Here is a 10,067-nt window from a genome sequence, read left to right as displayed (position 1 = left end):
CCTGGGAAAATGACAGCTTAATTCACATCGCTGACAGCTCCCAAGCATTGGCAGGGCTGCAATTAAAACACAAACGCACTTATGTGCAGCTCTCTGCACAGCTGCTCCATGCTTCCCGGTCTTGCAGGGAACAAGCTTCACCCAGGGCCCGGTGGCAGGAGATCTCAAACAGCTCCCAACAGAACTACAAGGAAATATATTTTGGCAGCCGCTGAAGAAGTGTCAGAAACAAAAGGAAATCGTCCTGCTCTGAAGGTCTAAACGATGCCATTCTCCTCGGATGATCCACAGTGGGACCAGGCACAAGTTGCCCACAGCACAGTGCCACAGATGTGGTGCAAAGGAGCTGCCCATGGGGACCTGACTTGTTGCCTTCCTGCCATACCCAAGGTGGTTTGAAGCACGGCCAGGGCTGTCCCACAGCAGGGCAGCCCTGCACAGCTGCAGACATCCTACCAGAGCAGCCACCCCTGCTCCATCAGGATCAGCAGCCCAGCATCTGTTTGGCTCTCACAGGAGTGGAGCGAGGCTGTAGCTGGTTTCCTAAAGAGCTTCAAGCCACTTTGCCATGTCTGTCAGCTCCACAGGCATCTGTCTGAAGGATGTCACTGTAAAATGTGAAACACAGGGAGGTCGCACCCCTTCTCAAAGGAAGAAGCATGTCTGAGGCGTCTGTCAGTGCTGAGGCAGCCTGGAGCCTTCAGCACGACAAGGCCCACGGGGACTCTGCGTTAGCATCTCCACATCCATTACTTCCCGTCAGCAGAGATTGAAGATGATTCCTGCTCCCCTGCTCGTACATGAAGTTACCCTGAATGAGAAAGGCATGGCTTGAGGTGCCTTGGTACAGGGAAGCCTGGGGAGACAGCTGTCAGAAAGCAGCACTTCTGTTGCTTTCCTGTGCCCTGACATGGAGTCTGATGGAAAGAGCAGGGTTTGGGCACAGCAGAAGGCCAAGCAGAGTCCCACCATGCTTAGTGCACAAGAGGAGAAAGTCATGTTTGAATTGGAAGTTATCTTCTTGTGCCTAATGAAGCACTGCTTACGGTGCTCAGGAGCAATTAGAAGAGGGCATAAATGAGACCTCCCAGCTGCAGGGAGGTGTTTCTCCTGGTTTTGGGTACTTCACAGTTCACGTGCACCACCGCAGTAATGAGCTACACCAGATGCTTGGTTAGCTCGTCATCTTGGGAGGACTGCAGCAAGAGTGTAAGGGTTTGGGGTGGGCATTCAGCACTGAGCTGTTCAACGCCACAGCATCCTTCCTGGTTTCCTCCTGTGGTGCCAGTGGGACTGGCAACAGGCAGCAGCCTGTGGAGCATCATAAAATACGCCGGGAAGTAACGCAGAAGCAACAAACCAGCAGACAGACACAAAGGCTGCCTGCGAGCCTGCCAGCAGCTCACCAGACCTTCTCCTTGCAGTGCTTGTGGCTGAGACCTGTCACTCAACCAAGGACGCAGCGACCAGAGGGAGCAGCAAACCACATCTCACCCCTGCATGACTGCAGCTGCCGTAATAAGGATATGAGGTGCCTCCAGGAACCATAATAATGAGGGCAATTAGCATGTTACAAACGAAAACTTCCAAATGCAGTGCTCTGCAGATTTTTTTTTTTGCCCTGATCTGAAGCAGCTGAGGTACAAAGAGCAGTTTCAGAGAGGCGAAGCAGTGCTGACAGCTGGGTCTGTCCTGCTGCTCTGAAGGTCACACCAAGCCGTGCCACACCGACGTGGTGGGAGGGCTGATAGGACTGCACCAGCAGAAGCCCTGGGGACTTTGATAAGGCTTTGCCTCCCACTTGCCCTGGCTCAAGCCTGTCCTTTGCTGTGCAGGGATTCACTTCTCGCCCTGCCTGACTCATGGTGGGCTTTTCCCCCCAGGTCCTCTACTCTGGCCCAGTGTCCCACAGCAGGCTCACCATCTCTCCCAAATATCCCACAGCTGCCAGCATGAGCCCAAGGGTCCACACCCTGTCCTTTGCTGTCCCTCCTGACTTCCAAGCCTCTCCAATCCTTTTGCTCTCTCTGCTGTTTGCAGAGCCACGTTCCTAGATTTCTAACAGCTGTGGGAAGACACAGTCCTCCACATTCCCTCTGGCCAACACGAGGCACCAAGGGCAGCCAATTGCACCCTCCTGTGACTGCGCTGTTCCCTCCTGCAGCAGTTCCTTTTGCTGCCTGTCACCCACTGCCCTTTTACCACTCCAGTTTAACCTGCTCCCTGGGTTTTGTATCCACCAGCCATCAGTTCCCATCCCTGATGCAACCTAGAGGATGCAAAATCCCCAGCCAGCATGCGAGTCCTCAGGCAGTGTCTTTATCCTCTAACAGTGCAGTTGTTTTCTTTTTTTTTTTTCCATCTGAAAGCGTCATAAATCACTCCATTAATACATCCTTACTATTTCCTTTGTCATTTCCTAAACATGCATCCTCTCCTTTGTAAGCTACGAGGCAGAAAGCTTCGTGCAGCTCTACTTTGTGCTGGCTGGCTGCACGTGAGGCAGGGGGGGAAGGCCCTTCCCCAGCTGGCAGGGCTGTGCTGGAAACTCCTGCTGGAATGGCCAAGGCCAGGTAGAGCCTACAATTTATTTTATGCTCACAGTTACAACGATTTCGTTTTGAAATCAGCCCCATGGGAGGCATGAAACAAATGGGTAACATTTGGAGGAGAAAAATTCCTGATTTGGGTTTCAGAGAGAATTCACTCATTCTCTGCTACCTTGGCAATAAGACAATGAGAGGGGGGAAAAAATAGAAAGCCATTCACATTCCTGACTCCCTCCTCTCCAGTAGCACCAAGATGTGTTTCAAAGAGATACGATGCAGGTTTTTACAGCATAAATAGTGACTGCGTTCTCCCCAAACAGCAGAACAAGGACATAGCCAGGCAGCCTCCAGCCTCGTTCCTTCACCTCCTGCTGCTGTGCCAGCCTTTCTCAGCCCCTTCGTTCCCAAAGGAGGACATGTCCCACAGCACCTCAGCTCCATCTCAAGGAGCTCCCCCAGTCCCTGCTTAGCAGCAGCACTCCCACCACCACTCCTCCTGCCACCCCCGTGGGGACAGCCCCACTGCAGCCCCAGAGCAGCAACACCCCTGGAGCCTTCACTGACCTGCATTTCTCAGCTCAGGTCCCTTCATTCAGATGGAGATGGATCCAGCAAGGACGAAGGGGAGGTGCTTGTAACTGCCCCACTGTATGGCAGGGGACATGTCACAGGCACAAATCCAGGAGCACGAGGACAGCTGCAAGACCTCTGCCTGGCACACAGGACCACTGCCCTTGGTGTCTGCACAAGCTGGGGCAGTGAAGGGCACACACAGACCACACAGACTCACACTCAGATGGTAGATCTGAGCTGAACTCCTTGAATTGTGTCACCCACTTCCAGTCCACCAGCTCTGCCTGTCTGTAAGCCTCCCAGTGCTCTCTGTGCCCCAAAGGATTGAACCCCATCATGTGCTCAGCTCACGTTTTCTGCTTCAGCCCTCCCCAAAGCACAGGGCTTCCACCCTGAGCTACAAACACACAAACAAACGTGGCAGAGCTGCTCCCTGAAACCAGCAACCTGCATCCTGATGTGAGGAAGATCATAAAAGGACACGAGGAAGGACGGGGAGGAATACAGCCAACAAGCTCAATGCCGAGTGCGTGCTTTCCGTGGAGGCATCTGCATGCTTGCTCTCCCTGTGCTTTTGGGAGAGAGGGCATCGTTTAGTGCACTGATTTGCGTGACCTCCACCATTAATCTTTGCAAAGCCTTTTTTTCTTCCAAGGAAGCAGGCGATTTTAGCCACCGCATCGTTCAGCAGCTTTGAACATATCCAACTCAAAGACCCAGTTATTCTGCCTATTTTTCCCTTACAAACTTCAGCAGCCAGAGCACATAAATTGTGTGTCATAGCTGCCTTTTCATCTGTCCCGGGAGTTATAGACTGCACACATAAGACAATTCATGTTCCTCTGCATAATGAGGTGAGTTTTATAAATCATAAATCTTCACTTAATATGCAGGTGGTGTTTGCTGCCAGGTTTAGGAAAACTGATGCAGTTGCCAAGTTCATGAATGTCATAAATCATTCATGCTAAGGTAGTCTGCAATTGCTCAGTCCTCAGAGACAGACCAATTTCAAGGTGGTTGTTTAACACACGAACACGATCTTCATTGATTGTTTATACAAATATGTGTTTTCATTAACTTTTTCCCTCTCCATTTTTGGTCTTCCTTGGGTGCCAGCTGTGACGCCCTGAGGACTCCCCAGCCCTGGCTTCTTTCCAGTTTCCAAATTCCCTCAGAAGTCCATTACCCAATGCACATAAACCCGTGGATTTGTAATGGAGAGAGCCACCTAATGCTCAAAAACACCGCCAGGATTTCTCAATAAATCCCTGTGCACACGATTAAAATAAACCAGAGCAAGAGAGCACACCTCAATTCTTCACATGGTCGTTTTGAAGCTACAGGATTTTCCACCAAATTGCCGTTAATTAAAGGTGTGTTAGTCCCAGCAGGGCTTTCACCATTGCTGCTGTGTGCAGGAGGGAACGCCGCGCTGCGTGGGCTCAGCCCCGTGCCTGCCTCGCTGGGTGCTGCACAGCCCATGGGAGGAGTGACATCAACGTGAGTCCCTGCAGATGAGGTGTTCCCCTGGGAGCTGTGGCTCTCAGCAGGGCAGAAAATGAGTGTTGTGAAGTGAGTTTGGTTCAGCAAATGTAGACCTGCCTCGTCCCCAGGGCTCTCGGCTCCCAGTCTTTGCACCTCGGCGTTCTCAACCACCAGCTGCTGGGCTTTGCAGTTTGCTGCCTTGATTTGCACAGCTGCTTTAATTCTGTTTTGCTCTCGCAGTAAAAGCTCTCTCCCATCTTGGAGTGTTTAGGTCCCTTAGGGAGGGCTACCACCTCAAGTGCAAAAATAGGGCCTTGGATGAGCAAAACCCTTCACTTCCCTCTCAGTTACAACTTGCAAAGATCCAAAATATCCACAGTGCTGTTGGACAGGACAGCAAATTAGGAAATGTTTAGGCTCAGAGTCACCCAGCACTGCAAAGGGGCTGATATTGGCATCCACATTAATTTTAAAGGAAAACTGCTTAGGTGGAAAAAGGGCAAAAATTTTGGCTATCTTCCATCATCCTTCACTGGCACAGTCAACAACACAAACAGTTCAGGCACTGAAGTCTCTCTTTTCTCCCTGGGATCAACCAGCAAGTACTGAAGTTTCCCACGTTCATGTTACTTGTTCCAAATCATGGAATCATTATTCACTGAATAATTTCTCTTCTAACTCCTGAGCTTCAGATTGCTCCTAAGCATCAGATAAACCAGCCAGAACTGGAGAATTGAGTGGACTGGTTGGATTTGGTCAGACACAGAGGTCTTCTCCCTTGATTCCAACCACATCTCCCTCAGGTGGCAGCACAGGTGATGCCCTGCACCAGAAGCAAAGTTCTGATGGGTTTGTGTCCCCTGGGCCAGCTGAGCAGGTGTTGAGTTGAGCCTTGCCCTCCTCTGGGTCCTTTCCTCTTTGTGGTGCCAACGAGCCCCGGCCAGCTCTGTGTCAGGGTGAGACTGGGAGGTGGCTGCACAGGGCCAAAAATTCCGCCCCTGTAACTAAATCCTAGAAGAGAAAAATCTAATGTTGATGGCTTAGTGGGAGAACAGACTGAGACAGCCTTGGGTTTGTGAGAAGGACTGATCTCCAAAGAGACAATCCTGCTAAAGGGCCCTGGGGACCAGGCAGCAAACACCGGGAGGCTCACAGGCTCTGTTTGAGCTCACCAAAATCCGTCACTGGCAAAATACCAAACGACCCAATTTGTTCTGGTTTGCAAGGGAAGGAGCTCTGGGGGCTGCTTCAATAAGGACACAGCAGGGTGCTGAGTTTAAGTCCTGTGCTATCGCTGATAGGGAACTGCATTTTTGTCCTGAACTTGCTGAGTTGAAATAAACAGCCCAAACTTATGGGGAGCTGCATGCACACAGCAGGGCACGGCGGCTCCTGCCAGACCTGGCACATGGCAGGATGTGGCCACAATGCAGAGCCAGCAGCATGCAGCAGCGTTTCTCTTCTCCCTCTCCTTCCTTTTGTACACGTCCTACTTCTTCAGAGCTCCTGACCACCCCAGCTCTCTTTTTTTCCCCTCCTCTTTCTCCAAAAAGTGTGACATTATCACTGTCCGCAAAACTGCCAAATTCTCCTTTGTGTTTCCCTGCAGGGCTACTGTTCAATTAAAAACTTCCCTTGATGTTTAACTTTCACCTCCCTTAATTGCAGCTCCTTTCCCAGCCTCCTTCCCCTTGTTAATATGAGATCAAGCCGCTGGTTAATGGAGCTTTGCAGCGGGCAGCAAAACCCAGGACCACATTGGGAGGGTGAAGGCTGCCAAATCCAGGCTGCTTGCAGCTTGGGAGCAAGAGTCAAGGGAAATTCCAGGCTGTGTGCCACGTGTGGCACAGCCCTGCCCTGCTGCCTGCTCCCCTGCTCCATCAGTCCGCGCTTGGGCTGGGGGCAGCTTTGACACAGTGACAGCTCCCATCTCTGTTCATCCCACGCAGGGTGACAGAGGCACACAGGGCTGCTCTCCCCCCTCCAAGGATCGCCACCCCCAGACGTCTTAAAAGCAGGAGGTAGAAGTGGTGAGAGCAGAAATACAATGGCACATCTTTAATTCGCCTTCTAATTTATGAGCAGGTGAGCCGCTCCCCTGCCAAGCTTTACTGCTCAAAGAGAAGAGGGTTAGAAACACTTCATAAAAACATTGAGCACTTCACAAATTCTGCGAGTCCTCCCTGTGCTGGGAGCGGGATAACGTTCCTGAATTACCTACCCTGAAAATGCAGTGTGCGTGCAAGCAAGGCAACCGCGTGCCTTTATTTTATACCCAACCTTGGGTGTGCTCAGAAGCCTTCCCTTGTACATACATATACACAGAGCGCTGCTCATTGGTGAGAAGCCAGTTTTCTTACAAAATAGTGAGCTGCAGGCTTTCTTGGGAGCAGGTTTGGGGAGAACAGTATGTGCTGACAACTCTTGCTGACAGCCCAGCTCCACCTTGTTCAGACATCCCCAAAATGCTGCTGCAGAGGGGATAGCCCACCGCCAGCTGTACCCACCACTGCATCCCTTCCTTCAGCCCCAGCAGCTTAGAAATGCTTGAACAAGCCTTACTCACTTGAGCTTAGACCCTAAAACACTGCTTTAGAATACTTCAGATGGAGATTTTATCTCTGGACTTGTAAGAGCCAGAAGATTTCTGATGTTGTGTGCTTTGATGTTAAAAATTGCTGGTTTGTGGCGCGCAGACTTCTTCCAAAGTCGTGGTGCAGAGAGGGCTGGGAGGGATGGAGGGGAAGGAGACTCTGCCAGAGCCATGCAGAGAGCCTGTGGGCTGAGCAGGCAGACACACACCTACTGCTCTGCCATAAATCCTGGGGAAGGCACCCGTGTATTCTCCACAGGCAATAATTTCAGTCAACAGACAGAAAGTCACTGTTACAAGAAGCTTTCAGGAGGATGCTTTGCAGTGCTGGGCTCTGAGGATGGTTGGGTGCAGGGCAGTGCTCCAGAGGGCTGACAGAAAGATGAGTTTTAGCTTTACAGATCATTTAAATGCTCTAAAGAAGTGCTTCAAGAGCATGGACAAACCACCTGATAAAGTGGGATGAAAGCCCATCTGGGCTGCAGTGATTCTCCTGAAGATGCATTTCATCTTTGGCTGCTGGAAGAGTTGGGGTTAAAATTTATCCTGCACCCTCCCACAACAAAAAGTGATGTTTTTACCAGAGTTTTTATCTAAATTTGCACTTAGCTCTGGATTACACCAAGAGGCGGGCACGAGCAACACAGGGCATAAATTCCTGCTCTGTGCAGCTTCCAGCAGCCTGGGGACATGGGGCTCCTGTGGGCCTCTTGTGAGGGGACAGGCCTGTGCCCCCCACTGCCAGCTGTTGGCTCTGTGCATCTTGCCTCATTGCTTACCCCAGAACCACCTGTTCAGCTGTTCTGTCTCAACAGATGGTTGCTGCCCAACCCATCCATCAGCCAGGCTGGGAAGCCCTTCAGGGTCAACCAGACCTACTGAACCCATCACCAAATCACATCCCTCAGTGCCACGTTTACACATCAGTACCTCAGAGATGGGGACTCCATGCCACTCTGCAGCCCATCCCCACTCCTGACTGTGCTCTCCATTAAGACGTTCTCCCCTATGTCCAACCTGAGGCTCTCCTGGTGTGGGCTGAGGCCTCATGTCCTACACTCATTACCTGAGAGGCCAACACCGCCCCTTTGCATGCCTCCTCACAGGTAGCTGTGGGATACAGAGTCATTACAGCTGGAAAAGACCACTAACATCATTTGGTCCAACTGCCAACCCAGCCCCATCATGCCAACTGGCCATGTCCCTCAGTGCTGCATCTCCATGGCTCTTGAACACCTCCAGGGATGGTGACTCCATCACCTGCCTGGGCAGCTGTGCCAGTGCATCACCACTCCTGAGAAAAAAAAGTTCCTAATCTTTAACCTGAATATCCATTTCATCTCCCCAGCCAGTATCCCAACACCCAGGGGCCATAGCCTCATAGAATGACAGAATGGTTGTGTTAGAAGAAACCTTAACTCACCTGGTTAGAGGAAACATTCAAATTGATCTATTTCCAGCCTTGTGCAGTGGGCTGGGTGTCCCCCACCAGCTCAGCCTGCCCAGGGCCCCATCCAGCCTTGGGCACCTCCTGGGATAGGGCAATCACAGCTCTCTGGGCAGCCTCACCCCTGAGTAAAGAGCTTCATCTTAAAATCTAACTTAAATCTTCTACTTTAAAGCCATTTCCCCTTGTTCTGTCACCATCAGACCATGTAAGAAGTCTCTGACCCGCACCTTCTGAGTTTGCCCTGTGCTTGTTCACTGGGTCCCTGTATCCACTGAGGACATTTCAGCTTTGTTGCCACAACCGTTGGCATTTATCTTGCAAGATGTAGCACTGACCAAGGCAAACGCACCCTTGGGTCAATACAGGCTGCTATTTATATCTGCAGACCTTATTAGGAGTGCCAGATTGGGCTATAAGGCCCTGATTTACTGTAGCACTTAAGCCCGTATCTAACTTTAAGTACACAAGCAGATCCATGGACTTCAGCAGTTTAAGGCTCGACATTTGTAAGTAACTTGCTGAACAAGGACCTACATTATTCATCCGAAAGTCCAGGTAATGCATTCTCAGGAAATAAGCGTAGCAAACGCTACAAATCCCTGCTGAAAGGGCATCCTAAACCCCTGGATGGATAGAGATTAGCTGGGATTGCTCAGTAAATAGCGTGCAGGTATATATACATATATATAAAAGCACACATATTTAACATCAGGCAGCACAGACTCAGACAAGTGGAACACCAGAATAACAGCACACACAGAGGACGGATCTGAGCACAGAGAACTTCAAGGTCCCCATCTCATGTCGCAGAGCACTCCATGGGTGCAGAGCCCCAGTACCTGTGTGAGATGAGCAGAGCCAGGCCAAGCCTGGGGGCCATGCCCTTAAGGCGAGCACAGCATGGAGAAAAGTCACCCTATAGCTGGGCCAGGAGCAGGGAGCTCAGTTTAGTGCATCTCCCAGGGAAGGAGATGTCCCCATCAGGGCTGCTTCCAACACCCAGCACCCAACTGGCTGCAGCTGGGCCACAGCAGGTGCTGATGCTTTGAGCCTTGCAGCCCTGTAAAGCCTCAGCTCCTGCCCACAGGAGGGGAAGAAGATAATGCTTGTGGGCTCTGATGTGAGCTGTGCCACTCACTGGTCACCTGTGGTTGCCATTTCTGCATATCACCATCAAGGTACTTGCAGGTGGCTGTGGGGCATTGCTGTGATGTGGCCACTGCCCAGGAAAGTGGGAGAAAGCGCACAATCATGTGAAAGAAAGGTTCAGTGCCCTGTAGAGATGCTGCTGCTGTTTATCAGACCAGAGGGGTTCAGTGGGCATGCAAAGCATAGAGCAAATGCTTGTCTCTGGGATGTGTTTGGGGCGGCTGGAGAAGAGCAGGACGTGTCCTGCTGGCAGCACTGTGCTGCTTGC

At 51.3% G+C, this 10,067-nt stretch overlaps 1 long non-coding RNA gene across 1 annotated transcript; it reads right to left on the bottom strand.

The window, feature by feature from the left end:
• Nucleotides 1-3,090: 3,090 nt before the first annotated feature.
• LOC125700207 (uncharacterized) lies at nucleotides 3,091-9,602 on the bottom strand. The gene is made up of 3 exons (XR_007379815.1): nucleotides 9,490-9,602; nucleotides 8,624-8,771; nucleotides 3,091-5,618 (listed from the first exon to the last, which is right to left on the bottom strand). It is a non-coding gene; the product is annotated as an uncharacterized LOC125700207 (long non-coding RNA).
• Between the last annotated feature and the right edge of the window lie 465 nt (nucleotides 9,603-10,067).

Source organism: Lagopus muta, chromosome 14 (genome assembly GCF_023343835.1).
Source record: "Lagopus muta isolate bLagMut1 chromosome 14, bLagMut1 primary, whole genome shotgun sequence".
Taxonomy (NCBI): Eukaryota; Metazoa; Chordata; class Aves; order Galliformes; family Phasianidae; genus Lagopus; species Lagopus muta.
The sequence above is the reverse complement of the archived record's forward strand: the minus strand, read 5'-3'. Positions and strand labels throughout refer to the sequence as shown.